Below are 18228 nucleotides of genomic sequence, written 5' to 3' on the forward strand. Positions count from 1 at the left end.
TATAAAGATCTGACCCCACGGCCACGTATGTTACAAGTTAAAGCGCCTGGGTCTAAGTACCCGTATCTTCCATATTGTTCAATTAAAAGCTTTTTAATCCGATCGCCAGCCATTTTTTCTATTTTCTCCACATGCTTTCAACTACGCGCCCCTATCGGTTGGGAGCTGTATTGCACCCTGATACATTATTTAAAAAATAGAAAATGGCCACCGATCGGATTAAAATGCTTTTTATTGAAGAATACAGAAGATACGGGTACTTAGACCTGGGCGCTTTCACTTTTAACATCCGTGCCTTTGGGATAAGCCCTTTATATTTGAAATTTGAACGTTTATGTAGATGTACTAGTTATAAATGTAAACATTTCAAAAAACAGGAACAAGTAGCGCCATGACGCTTGTGACAGACGAGCATCATGTGAACCATGGCTGGATAAGACCCAATTCCAATGGTGGAAGAAGTACTCAGATATTTTACTTAAGTGTATAAGTAGCAATACCACGGTATAGAAATACTGTAACAGGTAAAAAAGCCCGTGTTCAAAATGTCTACAAGCTCACAGAGCTTGTAGATTTTCTAAAGTTTTCAAATAACTTAAGCTAAAGTTTTCTCTAAGATGTAGTGGAGTAGAAGTAAAAGTACTGAAAATTGGAAATACTCCAGTAAAGTCAAAATACCTCAAAATTGTACTTAAGTACAGTACTTGAGTAAATGTACTTAGTTACTTTACACCACTGCCCAATTCCCAAATAAGAGAGAGAAATGTAGAGAAAAAGCAAGCATTATGAGGCATAACGTGCTCTCAATGCTGAAATGAAGCATGGTGCAATGGTGAAAAATGAAGCAATAGCTAAAACCATTGCATTATGAGGCATAAAGTGCTCTCAATACTGAAATGAAGCATGGTGCAATGGTGAAAAATGAAGCAATAGCTAAAACCATTGCATTATGAGGCATAAAGTGCTCTCAATACTGAAATGAAGCATGGTGCAATGGTGAAAAATGAAGCAATAGCTAAAACCATTGCATTATGAGGCATAAAGTGCTCTCAATACTGAAATGAAGCATGGTGCAATGGTGAAAAATGAAGCAATAGCTAAAACCATTGCATTATGAGGCATAAAGTGCTCTCAATACTGAAATGAAGCATGGTGCAATGGTGAAAAATGAAGCAATAGCTAAAACCATTGGTTCTCAAACGTTTTAATTTGAAGGACCCCCATAACACTGAGAGTGTACAGATGGAACTAATGGACCCTTAATGGCCATTAGTTATATAGGCCTATGCTTTTGCAGTTAATTGTGTGCACTTGATCCTGTTGGCCAATGGTTCTCAAATTAGTTGTCCCCAGCTAAATTAGTAATAGTTAGGAACCAAATGGACCCTTACAGGTCTGTAACTCTGAGAGTTGAGTTCTGTGGCCTAATAAATACCAAACTGGTTCTGTTTTTGTCCATTTTGTCCTCCACACCAAAGAGTGACACCAATTTTGGACTGTATTATAACTTTTATACTCCGGTCCTTTACAACAATGGTTAGATGAGGGCACCTTGGGTTCAGATAGAACTAAATATTGTCTAATCATTTCACCTGAGTGATACCTTGCTTTGCAATCTGACTGAAGAATACTGCATTAAGAGTTTTGGTCCTATTATTGCTCATGCTGTCCGAATATGGAAATCTACAGACAAAATATTTAAATGGGAGAACCCATGGCACAAGAATACACCAATATTCAGAAATAGTCTTTCACTTATAGGTCATAATAAACCCATTACATTTCATCAATGGCAAAAATGTGGCATTAACATCCTTCCAGACATTATGAGCAATGATGGACTTATGTTGATGTTGAAGGACAACCTTGCTAAACATCCAGTAGTGAATGTTTAGCAATGAAATAGTTAGTTACTTCCGATATCACCAATGGTTTTGTCTCTCATATTTATGGAGAGCTACAACAAGTGTTGAATACTTACATGGGGATTACAACAATATGTAATATAGATTTGAAAGACCATGGACATATAGATTGGAAGAGAGTGTGGATCAACATTGTCATAACTTTCTACAATTACGATCATCAGATGGTTCACTATAAATTGATACACAGATTTGATTTAACTCCAAGAAAATATTGTCAACTACAAATACCCCTTATGCACGTTGTGTTCATTTAAAACCTTGGGCACATATATGCACATGTTCTAGGAATGTCCCAGAGTCAAAATGTTCTGGTCTCAGGTGGCCACTAGTGTATCAGATTTGCTTGAGGTTGAGTTTCCATGTTTGCTATTTTTTGCAGATTTCATTTTGTTATCAAAGGGTAAGACCACTTTGGTAGAGGTTTGGGTTGCGTAGTTACCTTGCCATGATGTAACACCAAAGGTGGACAAGAAATCAAAAATAATTGCTCCATTGATTAGAAATTAATAATTCAAAATATGCTCCTCATTGACTTACATTGTACGCTGAAACAGCACTCAAAGTCACTCTTTTAGCACATAAACACAAATTAAGTTGATTCACTATACCACTACAGTTATTAACAGTACAGGTAGTAATAGTATAGTGAATACTGAATCTACAGTGCAGATTGGGGTCCCAAATTTGTATAAAATGTTGGTCTGTGGCCTAATGCACATCAAACTGGGGGTCCTTGAAATTAAAAGGTTTGATAAACACTGCACTAAGGTCTTGGATTGGACTCCACCCACCTGCAGTGGTTGGAGGTGGTCTCTCTACTCTCCCACTCTGACATGGAGACCCTGGTGTTGGGTTAGGACACATACCTGTTGACAGGTAGTACTGCCTGAAGCTCACAGGGATTTTTGAAAGAACGGTAGAAGTTTGTTCTCCCACACGGGAGGACCGGGGTTCAAATCCCAGTTAGGACATGAACCTTACTCGTTACAGCTTTAATGATGTATATATTGTTTTTTAAAAAAAAACTTGTAATTTTCACTTTTAATGGATGATAATTTGTCATTTGTTCATGCTCTGTCTGAGATGTCTGGAAAATGTGCATCATGCAGTGCGACCCATTAAAGCAGTATATGAATAAATTATGTATTAATTATGTGTTTTTGAACGATGTTTTATGGTGAGTGTTACGTGTTTTCTTGTGGCAACAGTTTAACCCCAGCATCCCTAGTATTCTGGGGGGAACGTTCACCAAAAATAGCCGATCTACAAGATCACAACATGTGGCGTTGTGAGCTGATAAATTGTAAAGTAAAATTTAAGTAAAATTTTTTAAGTAGTAAAATTTGAGTAAAAAAAGCGTACCAAGTACAGTTACAACTCAGGTCCATTTCACAAAGTAAGTAAGGGGTTTAAGTGATATTTTGATAGAAAACCGAAAATAACAAAGACCCTTATCAGACTTTTTTTTGTTCCATCACTTACACTTTTTATCCTGTATGAGTTCTCTCTCCTGAATGGATTGGTGTCCCAACCTGTATTTTAACTAAAGAGCTGAAGAGTCGGGGAGACCGCTGTTACTGAAAAGACAATCTATAGCAATGATCTGAATGAATGAATGATGATAGATCTAGACTAGAGCAACTACACAAGCTTCAGCAAATGGTGATTGTATTGTTCCCATGTGCTAAAACTCATTTGGACAGTCTGCCTTCTCTTGGGTTTTAGATTAGTAGTGTTATTCTACTTAGAAAAGCCTCCTGTGGGTTAAATTATCACTCGTGCTATAACAGTTGTGATGTCCATGTCAAATCAAATAAACATACCATAACATAATGATTGCTATGGGAATACAGCGCTATTTAAACATATTTAACCAAGAAAACATCACACTTCTTTAAAATATAATTTGGTACAACCGGTTATACAATCATGACATTCCATTTCCTGGTTCAACTTCAGACTGAATTTACCTGGATTGTAACTAGGGTCCAAGTGCCTGCCTTGTGTTCAACATAGAAAAGGCTAGCCTCACCCAGGCGGCCCACAGGGCTCAAGCCCACTCCTGGTGGTCTATGTTGTATACAGATTGGACTGAATACTTGATTGAGTACTTTATTAACACAATTATTAACAGTGCAGGTAGTATAGTGAAAGGTTATGCTAAAAGAACTAAAAGCCCCAGGGGCTTGTTTACATTGTACTCAATTCATCAGAAATACATACTTTAAAGTGCATGAGCAAACACGGTTTAACATACGTTTCATGCTGTTATATAATTATAGAAACGGTCAAATGTTTGTATGCTACCAATAGTGTAGGCTAGGCTAATATACAGCAATGTTGTTGGGCAGATCAGATGTCTCCTGTCTGAATTGAATGAGGACAATGATAGGTCTTTATTCCTGAGGTGGGACATGTTTTCTGGGACGTTTTAAGTGGTGCAATATCTAATAGGTTGCTTTATTTAAAAAATGAATAACATATTGCACTCATCTTATAGAATAACCTGATTAGATGGTTACTGAAGTATTCAACTCCATTCAGTGGCTTGGAATCAATGCAATTTGCCCAACACCACTAGGCATAATGTGTGCAACACCGCCACCTCCTGTCCATAATAATTTACTACCTGACTCTTGTACCCGAATTTCCAACATTAAACTATCCTAAAAGGTCAAGGGCCGGTGTCTCGACCCCGAAGGTTTAACAGTTTGCACAATTATATAATTATACAATAACAATTATACAATAACACAAAAAACCCTGAGGATTTGTTTCCATTGTGGTCCTATGTATTCAATTAATCAAGACATACAATGTCTGAGTTGTATATGGATTGGAATGATGCTTCTTTAAAAGTGCATGAGAAGATATTAAAACACGGTTTAAATTGCTTCAATATTACAACGACTATTTAGGCATTTAGCAGACGCTGTCATCCAGAGCAACTTACAATAAGCAAGGTAAACAGTAACACATACAAATGCAGAGACAGTAGTGCCTCAGTAAACTAGGATCACAGGTAAACCAAGATCCTAGCATCAGTCTAAACAATATAGTAAAAAAAAAAAATCTGTACAACGAAACTATGTGGTAAACAGGTAAATAATGAACCTAGCATCTGTTTAAATAACCTGCCATCTAAATTACATTCTCAACATTGTCGAGAAAAACAAGCCTAAGTAACAAAAACATGAGAACAAATAACCAAGACATATCTGCAAGGTAGCCATGTCTTGGTCAGTGGCTAGCATCAAGGGAGGGAGTCTGAAGACTCCACCTCACTCCCACCTTTGGGAGTGAGTCTCCAGTTCTGACTGCAATGGAGAGTTTGTTCCACAGTTTGGGAGCCAGAGGGAGAAGAGTCTGGGATGTGTGGAGCGTTGTCCCGGGGTTTTTAGGAAAGGTCAGACAGCTTTCCTGCGTTAGCTGATCTGAGTGAGCAAGAGGGGTTGTAGGTTTGGATCAGGCTTTGAAGGTATAGGGGTGCCATGCCTTTGGTTGCCTTGTAGGCAAACATCAGTTTTGTACTCTGTGCAGGCAGCAACTGGGAGACAAGCACTAGGAATTGTAGGCATTACATTTCCGCAGATAAATATTGTGAAAATAGCAGATCTACAAGCTCACAACGCCTCGCACTGCGAGGCGTTGTGAGCTTGTAGATCGGCCATTTTCACAATGTTTGCCTCTTTCTTACATAATATTTGACAATTTGGTATTAAAAGGGTCTTTAAAGTCCCTAAATTGTCACTTTAGAAATGTGCAGATACCCTGTACACACTTACACTGCATGTTGGTTTGTTTACTGTTGAGTGAGAAAACAATGTTGCACATTAAGCTAATCATCTAGGAGTAGGGACCCCCCTAAAATAATTTGGGGACCCCCCAGTTTGGGAACCACTGCTATAATCGATGGTCGTCATCAAGGGAAAACAAGATGTTTGTAGAAAGAAATTAGCTGTAAAAGGCCTGCTGTTCCATTCCAAGACCAAACCTTTTAGGCTCAGAGGACAGAGAGATTTGCTGTAGTGTTCATAACATACTGCAACTCCTACTAATCTTTAGGATCATTTTACACTGGTTGACTGACCCTGTCTCCTCTGCGACCCCGTCAAGTAAATCTACGGTATTAAAAGCGATGGGCGGCTGCACCACTCCTCACCTGGTCAGCGGTGCTGTAGGCTACAGCTTCTCCTGTGTGGAGGTCAGCTCAGAGCAGACAAACTGCTCCTCAGTGAGATGTTTCTTTTTGTCTCCTCCAGGGCCTTGTTGGTCTCCTCTAGCCTGTAGTTTAACAGAAAACCAGGACATTTACTCAATTTAGTTGCAAGTCCTGCATTGTCCCTCACAACCCCATTGGTGGAAAAAGTAGTCAAAATGTACTCGAGTTAAAGTACAAAAGTATTCATATCAAAACGTACCAAAAGTAGAAAGTACTCATTATGCAGAATGTCCCATTTCACAAAGTTTTCAAATGTATACAAATCTTTTGAAAATAGCAGCTCTACAAGCTCTAAATGCATTGTGAGCTTGTAGATCGGCTATTTTCAAATGGCCGAAATGTATAGAGGGCTGAAGTGGGTAATGTATGTTTTGTAATAATAATCAAAATCTACAAAGTAACTAAAGTTTTCAAATAACTGTAGTGTAGTGTAGAGTAAAAAGTACAATGTTTGTCTCTGAGGTGTAGTGGAGTAGAAGTAAAAGTACAGAAAATTGGAAATACTCCAGTAAAGTAAAAAATACTTCAAAATTGTACTTAGGTACAGTAAATGTACTTAAGTTACTTTACACCACCCCTCTGGTTTAATTATTCTATCTACTTCCTTTTGGACTGTAAGGTGGTACAGAAACTAAACCATGACAAAGACTGTGCCTTAGTGGTTCCCTAAGCCAGTGGTTCTCCAATTGTGGTCCGGGGACCCCCAGGGATCTTGAAGGAGTTCTGGTGGGGGTCCCCAGCTAAATTAGTTAATATCGCATCAAAAACATTGGCTTGGATTTGAAAATAACCGATCTACAAGCTCACAAGGCATCGCAATGCGACACATGAGCTTATAGATCTGCCTGATCTGATTTTTGAAACAAATCTTGTATGGGGGTCCTTGGCACAATATCTTTTCAGATGGGGGTCCGCTGGCAAATATATCAATTTGGAAGTCCTTGAAATAAAAAATATAATTTGCTGTTCCTCTCTAAGCTTATAATGAATTATGACCAGCACTCATAATACTTCATAAACCTTGTTATAAGTTGTTATACATAATTATAAATATTCATAATGTGTGTTATGAAGCCTTATAAGTGCATTATGAATGCATTATAGACCCAGCCTTTAAGTAAAGTGTTGCCCCAGTTTCCTTCACAGCAGAGCTCTGTTCTGAACACATCATAAACAATACTAAAGGAATATTGGCATAATGAGTCGTACAACAGTTTACATAATAGTTCTTACATATCAGGCTCCATCTCGGATGGTTTCTTTTGGGTCCAGGAGATTCCATTTCATGCCCAAACCTTCCCAGGAGGGGCGTCTACCTTGCACAGGTGTTGTCGTGGCTGGTATCTCCTGCCTGGAATGCTTTGGTTTCTGTAACATGTTTGTTTTAACTATGGATTGTCCTTAGTCTGATCCCTTACCCTTTGAGCTGCCTGGCATGGTGGCACCTGCCAGGAGGTTAGCTCTCTGGGTCACTGGGATAACGCAAGCTCCTCCACCAACGACAAGGTGACAATCCTAGGAGGAGATCCCAATTTAGTCATCGCCAATTCCCAATTGTCCCCAAGTGTCCTTAAGTCCCTGTTGCTGGCACCACCACCACAGCTGGAGAGAGGTATAAACTACTGCGTGCATCCTCCCATACACACTTGCCAGTAGCTTCTGCAGTGCAGCAAAAAGGACGGTCACTTGATCATTGCCAGATTAAGTTCCCACCCGTAAACACGGCCAATTGTGTTTGATGGAGCGCCCGGCCAAGTTGGAGGCACCGCCATTACTGCTGGGTGTTGAACCCAGCTTTCTGCTGCGGTGGTGGGAGAGTGTGTTTACCTCTACCACACCCAGGCGCCCCATGGATAGACAGACAGACAAACAGACAGACAGACACTCAGGTGCAAGACGCTACCTAAAGCCTGACCCCACCAGACGCCAGGGCTAGAGACAATCACATAGACAGACAAATGTTTTTTTGGGGTTTTTTTTTGTTTTTTTTGGGGGGGGGGGGGTGCATTTCCTGAACAACAACACGCATTTCTAATACGACAATTTCTACTTGATGTTAAAAGTCAGATCCCTATCAAGTCGTCAGCCAACAGAATTTCTAATACGACTACTACTACCTGATATTAAAAGTCAGAACCCTATCAAGTCGCCAGCCAACAGAATAAAAAGTCAACAACCACCTCTTAATTTAACCTCAACTTAACATTAAACGACCTACCAATATCACAAACAACATACAATCAGAGCAAGAGTGTGCCCCAGAGGCAAGGACACACCCTGGCATCAGCCAACCTGATCCTATCACGACGCACTGACATCAGACGCAGCATCCTCTAACCCTGCAGATTTCACAGATCACTCACCTTGTGAAGAATAATATCGACACCAAATCAACTCACAAACAGGGCTGTCACGATTATGACATTTTACTTGACGATTAATTGTCAATCAAATAATTGCGATTAACGATAATTGTGTTTCTGTCGTTCAACATTGTTGGAACATTATGAATAAAAATGTAATTTCTGGTTGGCCTTTAGCCTCCGTAAAAAAAAGTTGCACAGGGCAGACATGACAAACACATAAAATAAAACATTAATAGTGGAAATAGCTGATGTACAAGCTCAAAACGCGTCGGGAGGCGATGCGTTTTCAGCTTGTAGATCTGCTATTTCCACTATTTTTTGAAAACATATGAACATTTAACATGGAAATGATTACGATTATGCAAAAAACAACTGCGATTATCTAAAATAATTGCGATTATGTAATAACTGTGACAGGCATACTCACCTACTCACAAACTGCGCCTTTCCTTCAAGTGGTGTCCCCGTCACATCTACACATACCGTTTCCACCAGCATCTAGTCCAGTCCCGGAGCGGTGATGTCCACTGAGGCTACTGTTCTCTACCAGCATCTAATCCAGTGCCGGCTCCTCCTGCCCCTCCTCTCCTTCAGGTGGTGCCGGCAGCCCCTTTCAGGGGTTCCAGGTGCCCCATGCGCCTCCACTTCTGAGTGGTTTCCCCTCCGGCTTTGATTGGGTGTTTCAACAATCCCACGTCTGTCTGTGTTACAGTCTTAGACGTGGCTTTCTTCGAGGGGGGCTTCTGACGATGGCCTCATCGACATCAGCCTCCCTCTTCCGCCGGGTACAAGGGGAAGGCGCCCCGTCTTCGCTGAAGACGATACGCCTCCGTGCCTTATCTCCGGGGAAGCTGCAGAACACGGACAGCATCATCTGTCCGTCTGTCCTGTACACGGACACCCTGAACTGGCGATGGAGCACCCGTCCCCCCTTTTCCCATGTGGTCTCCACACAGGAGATGACTCTGGGCAGCTGCTGACCAGAGACCTCCACGAGGTCGTACTGGTTGCGGGCGTGCCTCCACCCATTGAAGGGCGATGTTAGGGTGGTGGGGTGGGGCGGAGTCACCAGGGACCCGGAGAAGACCTGGTAGAGAGCCATATCCTCAGTGGACATCACCGCCGGTGGTTTCACGGGGGGTGGTGGTGGTGGGGATGGAGCGGGCCATCCCCAGGCTTTGCTGAAGCCACGGAATGTGTAGATGTGACGAGGCACCGCTGTGAAGTACCTCCCGAAGTCCTTTGGAGGTCTGAGCAGCTCCTTGTGCTCCAGTGTGAGTGAGGAAAGGTCCCTCGTCTGGTCGATGCGGGTGTACAGCTCTGGGATGCACTCTGTGATGACCTCCATGTCGTCATCGGACAGGGCACGGTTCCTAAGGTTGTCCACGCGAACGTGGATCAACCTGTTCGCCCTTCTGCCACGCTCTGCAACCGACTTGTTGATCAACTGGATGTGATACAGCTCCATCTTGCTCTGTGGAGAGAGAGAGGAGGGAGAGAGAGAAATAGAGAGCGGGAGCGAGCAAGCGAGAGAGAGAGGCTGAGTGCTGAGAGGGAGCGAGAGTTGCGAAAGAGAGAGCTGAGACAGCTGTGAAAGGGAGAGAGAAACAGAAAGATATGTCAGTTTATTATGTTAGTGGTGGAAAGTAACTAAACATTTACACAGATACTGACTGTAGCCTAATTAAGTTTGAGGTTGGCTACTATAGTAATATGGAAGTAAAAATGGAAATACTGTACATAGACTATTCCCATTTTTCAATATTGTATACATCTCATTACAAAACATTAGTTACAGTGTAGATTTAGATCATTACAAAACATACATTAGCCCATTGTGAGCTTGTAGATCTGCCATTTTTGACATATTGGGGCCAAATCCCCAACAATTGTGAAATGCCATTCATAATGAGTATGCCTACTGTTGCTTTGGTATGCTACTTCAAGTAATTTACTTGCAACAGAATACTTCATACAATACTTGAGTAAGAGTACTTCACACCACTGTACACAGGACCCCAATGGAAACAAGCCATTGGCTTTCTTGGCTTTATCCTTTTAGCATCCTTATGAACCGTTAATAAAGTATTCAATCAATCAATCCCATGCAGGCTTCTTACATGGACCACACAGTATGACGGTTATCGTTTGCCAAAGTAGAACAGATCTACAAGCTAACAACGGCCCTAGCTCTGATCCATAGTGTTATTAGAAGGAGTTCTCCTGAACCTTCTAACGCATTGGTTCTCAACCAGTGGTCCAGGGACCTTGAAGGGATTCCAGGTGGTCCCCAGCTAAATGATAGAAAGTTAGGAACCAAATGGACCCTTATGGGTCTGTAACTTTGACAGTGTACAAATGGAACCATTTGTACACTCTCAGAGTTAAATTAACATTGATTTTACAGTACAAATTGGGGTCCCATAGATAGAAATGTAATGGGGGTCCGTAGCCCTTTATGCATGTCAAACTGGGAGTCCTTGAAATTGAAATGGTTGAAAATCACTGCTAGAGCCGTAAAAACCTTCTTATGAGAGTACTTGGCATACATTTTGAAATGGGGTCAATTTGGGGGTCGTTGACATGAAACAGGTTGATAACCACTGTTCTAACGCTATGGACCAGAGCTACAACGGCCCCACGAGATCCATTCAGGTTGTTAGCTTGACGTCTTTTGAACGACAGCGCCATCCCTTTGATTTACAATGTAAACAACAAGCTACAATGAGACGTTTTGAATGCATGAAACTCATTTCAACAGTACAACCAATTACAATGACATGTACACCTTAATCCCAAGAGCGTTTTGAAAAACAACAACACAACATACATAAGAGACAGACGTTACACAGCTAGAAACAAGCTAGCTGTTATGTTGACAACGATCATAACGACGACAGCAACGGCCAACGGTTAAAATAACACGTCGCGATGCATCTGGCGTCACGCTAGTTAACATGACAGCAACGGCCGTTAAAATAGCAGATCTACAAGCTCACAACGTGTGGCGATGCATCTGGCATGGCGTTAGTTAACATGACTGCAACGGCCGTTAAAATAGCAGATCTACAAGCTCACAACGTGTGGCGATGCATCTGGCATCGAGTTAGTTAACATGAAGGCAACGGCCGTTGAGATAACAGATCTACAAGCTCACAACCTGTCATCGCTACGGGTTGTGAGCTTGTAGATCTGCTATTTCGACGGCAGATCACGCTACGATCAAACAAAATCAATAAAATAGCATTAAAATGACTGTTCCCCCCTAACCCCCTGGCCCAAGCATTATGAAAATAAATCAAACTCACCAGTTGTAGAGGAAAAAGCTGGTTGAAAAGCACTGCTGGAAGAAAAAAGTAGTAGAGGTTGTTCTGGTTGGTGGTTCGGTCCGTTAATGTTAAAGCAGGTAAGGTAGCTGTTAAGCTCTGGGTAAATGTGACTGAATCTCTTAAAGTCTCAGACACATCTGAGAGGCAGAACGTTGCGCTTAACGGCTTTGTATCTGGGTTCCACCTATGGGCGTTCCACACGAGCTCTCGCTGCTCGCTGATTGGTCAGCTGTCAACGCGAGCGTAGCGTTGACGTAATCATCGCTATGCTCGCGTTGACAGCTGACCAATCAGCGTAACAAATCGGTTACCCGTGTTTATTTTTGAATCACAAGTGTCATTATTTTTGTTTTGATTTCGAAAAAGAAAAGAAAAGACTCTTTCTGGTCATTGTGTGACAAATATACGTTTAGAGGAGAAAATGTAAAAAAAAAAAAAAAAAAAAAAAAAAGTGCTCATCTACAAGCATTATGAGCTTGTAGATCTGCTATTTTCAAAAGATTTGTATACATTTTATACATTTGAAAACTTGTGAAATGCCAATACTTTTGTACTTTTACTCAAGTAAAATGTTTTATTCCGGACTTTTACTTGTAACTGAGTATTTCTACTCAGTACTTTTTCCACCACTGTCAGAACACAAATTGGTTCCACCATGTGTTTATTTTTGAAGTGCAATTATTATTATTTTGTTTTAATTTTCGTAGGTGTGCAAAAGTCTTGCTTTGTTTTAATTAAGTGTGTGACACATATCAAAATATACTTAAAGTATCAAAAGTAAAAGTACTCATTATGCAGAATGTCCGGTTTCACAAGGTACCAGACGTAGGTAACACTGCGCCCCCTGTAGGCGTTCCTGGTGTATTGCAGGCAGCTGGGTGGTGAGTACAGTGTTGCCAGATTCTGTGAGAGAAACAAGCAACCAGGTCTAGGAAAACCAGCTCCGTTCCGTGAGCAGAAATTGGACTTCCGGTTTTCGAGCTAGCAGAAATAAGGTTTCCGGTTGCCTTCAAAATAAGATTACAATTTTGTAATGTTTTTTAAAAGACCCAAATCTATTTTAAAAATATATTTATGATGTATGCCTTTTAAATGGCTCATACTAAAACACTTCCAAGTGGCAAGTTTGCAAGGTTGTTCCAGATTGAGGCTATTGACCCCCATCAAATGTGCACTTCACACCTAAATATGGGCCATTTGTAACAGGAATTTATTCAAAGGTTTGAAAACCACTGCATTAAAGGTTAGAAATACTTTGAAATTCAAGAATGCATGCTTAACCATTCAAAGTTTGAATGGTTAAGCATGCATTCTCTAATTAATGTTTGTCCTGCAAGTGTAAAGTGTAACCTGAAAACCTATTATTTCTTTCGTTTTTCCCTGCTAAATGTCTCAGGAAATGAACCCTCTCCTTCCATTCTGCTGTAGTTAGGTAATAATTATATGTTATCAGTCCAACCCTGATTAAAGCAGACGCCTAGAATTACATAATTACCTTTTATATACCCATATATTCATTGCTTCCTGCAATTATTCAGCATAGATAAGTTAACCCCTTAAGCCTGATTTATACTTATGCTGTTCAGAAATAGCCAATCTACATGCTCACAACTACAAAAACATTGTTTTGTTGCTGCCTACATAATAGGTTTCTTTTACATAGCCATGTTGTTCTTTGCTATTTTACTTCAAGTATGAAGTATCAAGTATGTTAAAATTGTATGAATGTACCTATGTAAACTCAGTTTACACATCATTTGCACTCAAAGGACCACAATGGGAATAACCTCTTGAGCTTTTTTGTTTTATCCTTTTGACAGATTATGTACAAAATACAAATATATGGTCATGCATGCACGTTTTGTCAATAAAAACATAAATCAATCAACACAATATATTATTTATGTGGTTAACTTATGACATTTATTCCTAGCCTATACACAAAAAGCCAATCTATATGCACACAAGCTTATAGATCTGCTTTTATTCTTTTTCCTGCTATAAGTACAATTTTGAGGTATTTTTACTTTAGTCAAGTCAAGTGAATTTTATTTATGAAGCACATTTAAAAACAACCAAAGACCGATCAAAGTGCTGTACATCAGGGTTAAAAACCACACAAAAAGCATCAAATACATACACACACAACTGCAAACAAAAATACCAAAAACAAAACAAGAAGATCAACAATATATACACAAAATCAATAATATAAAAACTATAGCAAAAAGGCAAGTAGCTAAGAAAACATTAAGGAAAATGTGTGAGCTCCTGCCAGCATCCTTCATGTGAGATGACTTTCCAAATACTTCTCCATTCATTCGAAGAGGGCATATTTCATGTAGTTTACACTGGCAACCTATATCACACAAAGGACAGATTGAGAAGTAGATTCATTAGGGGCCAAGAACGTAAGGAGTTAGGGAAATCAATGAGGGACAAATCGCCATATTGTGCTTACGTCGATGCAGTAGTAAAGGCAGATCCTAGGTCTTTAATAGCTGGTAATCGAAGTGGAGTGGGCAGCGACTCCACTCCGTTTAGAAAGGTCAAACATGAAGATCGCAAACGAAGCTGGATGCATGATGATGAGATTACAGCTCTGCTCCTACTGAAAGCTGACTGGGAAGATGAAGACACAGAAAGTGTAGTTGTAAAAGGATTCATTCAACTTATTAAAGTTAGTCCCCTTTAAGGTTATATGTTTTAGTGAAGCAGGAGTGAAACTGTGGCACGATGTGATTAAGGACAGCGCTGCATCATGGGATGCCACTGGGGGAATCATTAAGACTAAACTAACAAGGAAAAGGATTTTGTATTATGAGATTGTAGTCAGTTCATCCACTTCGACCGCTTCAACTCCTCTAGCATTTATGATCAGTGAACAACATACCCAAACTGCTGTAGAGGAGCTCCTCACGGAATTGAGGTGCAAAGAGAAGGAGATATTTGGTGCCAACACAACACCCATGCAGATTAATAGTGATAGGTCCATCGTGCTTTTGAAAGCCAGTATGCGTATCTTCAATGGAGATAGCATGAAAATGTACTTGTTACGCTGCTGGAGAATAGTGAATGGAAAGGCAGATAGCAAAGATTTGAATTTTTGTACCATAAGAGCATGTAAGAGTCATCTGATGAAACAGGCAAGTCACATTTGCAAAGATCAGTACTATAAAAGAGATTATAGGTTTCAATTGGCTATGTTCATCTTCAGCGCTTTAGTTAATGCCAAAACACTGAAACAAGCAGGTAATATAGTATCTGCTGCTTGTAATGTACTCGGTAGCAAAAGGAACTCCAGCGAGGTGGAAGCTAGTCTTGGCCACATTAAGTATGAAACACAGAAGCTGCCAGGAATTGCAGAAATTATTGATAAAGAGCATGATCGAAAAGACAATTCAGATGACACTGCGGTTGATGATATATTTGACTTGACTGCTGATGTTTGTGAAAGTACATCTCCCTTCAAAGACTATTTTGAACAACTAAGGGCTACAGCCAATAATACAATTAAAACCAGCAATGACACAGGTAAAAATCAATACCATGGAGAAACTATTTTAAACAAACTGTTCTCAAACTTCCTCCCAACTATTCCAATATGGTCAGATCTACTCTCAGGTGATTTGCAGCGATTCTCTAGAGCCTATGCTGCGCAAATAAACCAGGGTAAGAAAAGCACAGCTATTAGTGAGGCCATGTTCAAAAACACAAAAGTGTTGCTTCTACGAAATGAGAAACACAGGCTTGACGAATGTATACAGCACATACGCAAACAATACAAGCAGTCAGCCATAGATTTCACTGCCAAAGTAGGCTACAGGACATCACAGGCATCACGGCGTCCACGCCCACCACCTGTAGAACCGTGGAACAAAAGTAAAACTGTGCCGCCCCAGCTGAGATGCTCTTATCAACGCAGGCCACCAGCAAATTCAAAGATTTTCTCACGCAATTACAGCTCAGCAAGTGTGCCAGAAAAAACAAAGGCACAAAACAGAGGCACAAATGAGGAAATATGCAATAGTATATGCAGGTTTGCAAATAACGAGAGTAATTGTTGGCTAAATGCAACCCTACAATCGATACTGCATCTGCAAGTAGTACAAGATAAATTGAAACAGTTGACACCTACTTGTATGGTTGAGATTTCGTCAATGCCAGGGAATTTAGCAACTCTCATCCAAGCGTTTTTTCAAAATCCAGGGCACACATTTGATGCTAAAACAATCCAAGGTGTCACTCAAGAATTAGTCAAGAGCATCCCAGCGTTGTCCTTGTCAATGCACAATGACCCACTAGATTTGATACACCAATTATTAACCTGGTTGCATGATTGTAGTGTCCAAACAACTGCTATGGCAAAACATACAGACATCTGTAAAAAATGTGCATCGAAAGTTGAAAGCAATTCATGCGCGCCTGCTGTTTTTGCATTACCGCTGACACAGAAATGTGAGTCTCTCAATTCTCTTTTCGAACACACAATCATGGAAGGTGAAGGTCAACAGAGATGTACAGCATGTGGCATCGGCAGCCGTCTCCGGTCCAGTGTCCACTATTGTCAGAAAATGGCAGAAAAGGGCACTTTTCTGACCTCTGACCTCACTGGACGGCCCGCCACACTTTTTTTTACACCTCTCCCGCTTAGCGGAGAGTGTGGCAGTGCAGAGGGGGTCTCCCTGAACGCGTGTGTATGTCACAAGTGCTGGCATCGCCAGCCGTCTCCGGTCCAGTGTCCAATTTGTATAGGCTATGCAGTCCTTTGAACAGCATTTATCCATTTAGATAATGTTTTAATGTTTTAAAAAACGTTTTTGTTACACAGAAACATAATATGTGTTATATAGCTTCGTTTAAATGCTTAATTTATAGTTTTAATGTGCAAATGAACCGTTTTTCAATGATTTTCAATGGTTTCGTTTTACTCTAGAGGATACTCTTATTCTGAAGAGATCGTCAACCGGAAGTCTTATTTCTGCTCACGGAACACAGCTAGGAAAAGCTAAAGCAGCCCAAAATAAGCGACTGTGGTCCACACGAGCACTTTAAACATATACATCAGCGATTTGGAAATAACAGATCTACAAGCTCACAACGCGTCGCGATGCGACGCGTTATGAGCTTGTAGATCGGCTATTTTCAAATAAAATCTTGCGGGGAAATTATAATAAGCAGATCTGGCAACCCTGGGTGAGTACCGTCCTGTCCGTCCCCATAGAGACCAGCGCCTACAACATGGACCACACGACCAGTCTCCCTCATTCACGACTAAATGGCAGAAAATGATTTTTTTTTAATCATGTCGGAAGAAAAACACGCGATCGGATTATCTCGTTTGCTGTTCAATCTTGACCTGTTGTTGATTTTCGGATTAACTGCTGATCACTGATCAGTGATGTTCATGTAGCCCCGAGGAGGATCTTTGGCAGGGAGGAGTCCTCCGTTATTTCACTGTCAGGTGAAGTCAATGTTTTGCTATCATTTCCTTTACATTAATAATAACAACCCCCCTCACACACACACACACAGTCGCCACCCCCATTCGGTTTGTTTTTTAGCTACAAGGGGGAGACGTGAGGTTCCTCAAATACCCTGTTGGAGATGGCTCAAGATGGGAACGTTTTATTTGTTTGTGTTATGGTAGCCCTGGTCCAGAGCGTTAGCGAGTTCTCTCTAACGCCCTGCCAGGCGCGCTGCTATTCTCATAGACCGAAAATTCCACTACCGTGCTAGGTCTCCGTCTTTAGTAAAAGTAAACAAAACTATCTCGCCACTCACCGAAACAACGGCAGTTTTGTTTTGCTGAAAGTCTATTCTCCAGGGTGGCAAGCCTCTCAGGACCCCACCTTCTCTGTATAATACACCTTTTGGGCGGAAATTAAAATATATCCACCAGACGGAAATTATTTTATTTGCTCCACTGCGCCCTTTACATATCTGGTCGATATAAATTACCATTGCTCGGATCTGTAGAGGGCGCAGTGGAGTAAATAAAATAATCTCCGTCTGGTGGACATATTTTACTTTCTGCCCAAAAAGTGTATTATACATACAAGGTGGGGTGCTGAGAGGCTTCCCACCCTGGAGAATAGACCTTCAACAACACAAAACTGCATTTGTTTTGGTGCGTAGCGAAATAGTTTTGTTTATTTTTTACTAAAGTTGAAGACCTCGCACGGCTGTGGAATTTTCGGTCTATGAGTATGCCAGCGCGCCTCGCAGGTCGTTAGAGAGAACTCGCTAACGCTCTGGAGTCTGGACCGGGGGCTAGTGTTTTGGCAGCATAACGTTTAGCTAAACGCGTCCAGACAGATTGCTAGTAGCCTATACTGGCTTTGGGGTCAGTTTGCTAACAGGACAGCCAGCTAACGCCATGC

General features: G+C 40.9%; 1 protein-coding gene across 1 annotated transcript in view; it reads right to left on the bottom strand.

Annotated features, from left to right (window-relative positions):
• The window catches only part of dnajc21 (DnaJ heat shock protein family (Hsp40) member C21), a 218275-nt gene that overhangs the window by 42161 nt on the left and 157886 nt on the right, over positions 1–18228 (bottom strand). The window lies entirely within an intron of this gene.

This window comes from Gymnoscopelus microlampas (assembly GCF_963454915.1).
Source record: "Gymnoscopelus microlampas genome assembly, chromosome: 21".
Classification (NCBI taxonomy): domain Eukaryota; kingdom Metazoa; phylum Chordata; class Actinopteri; order Myctophiformes; family Myctophidae; genus Gymnoscopelus; species Gymnoscopelus microlampas.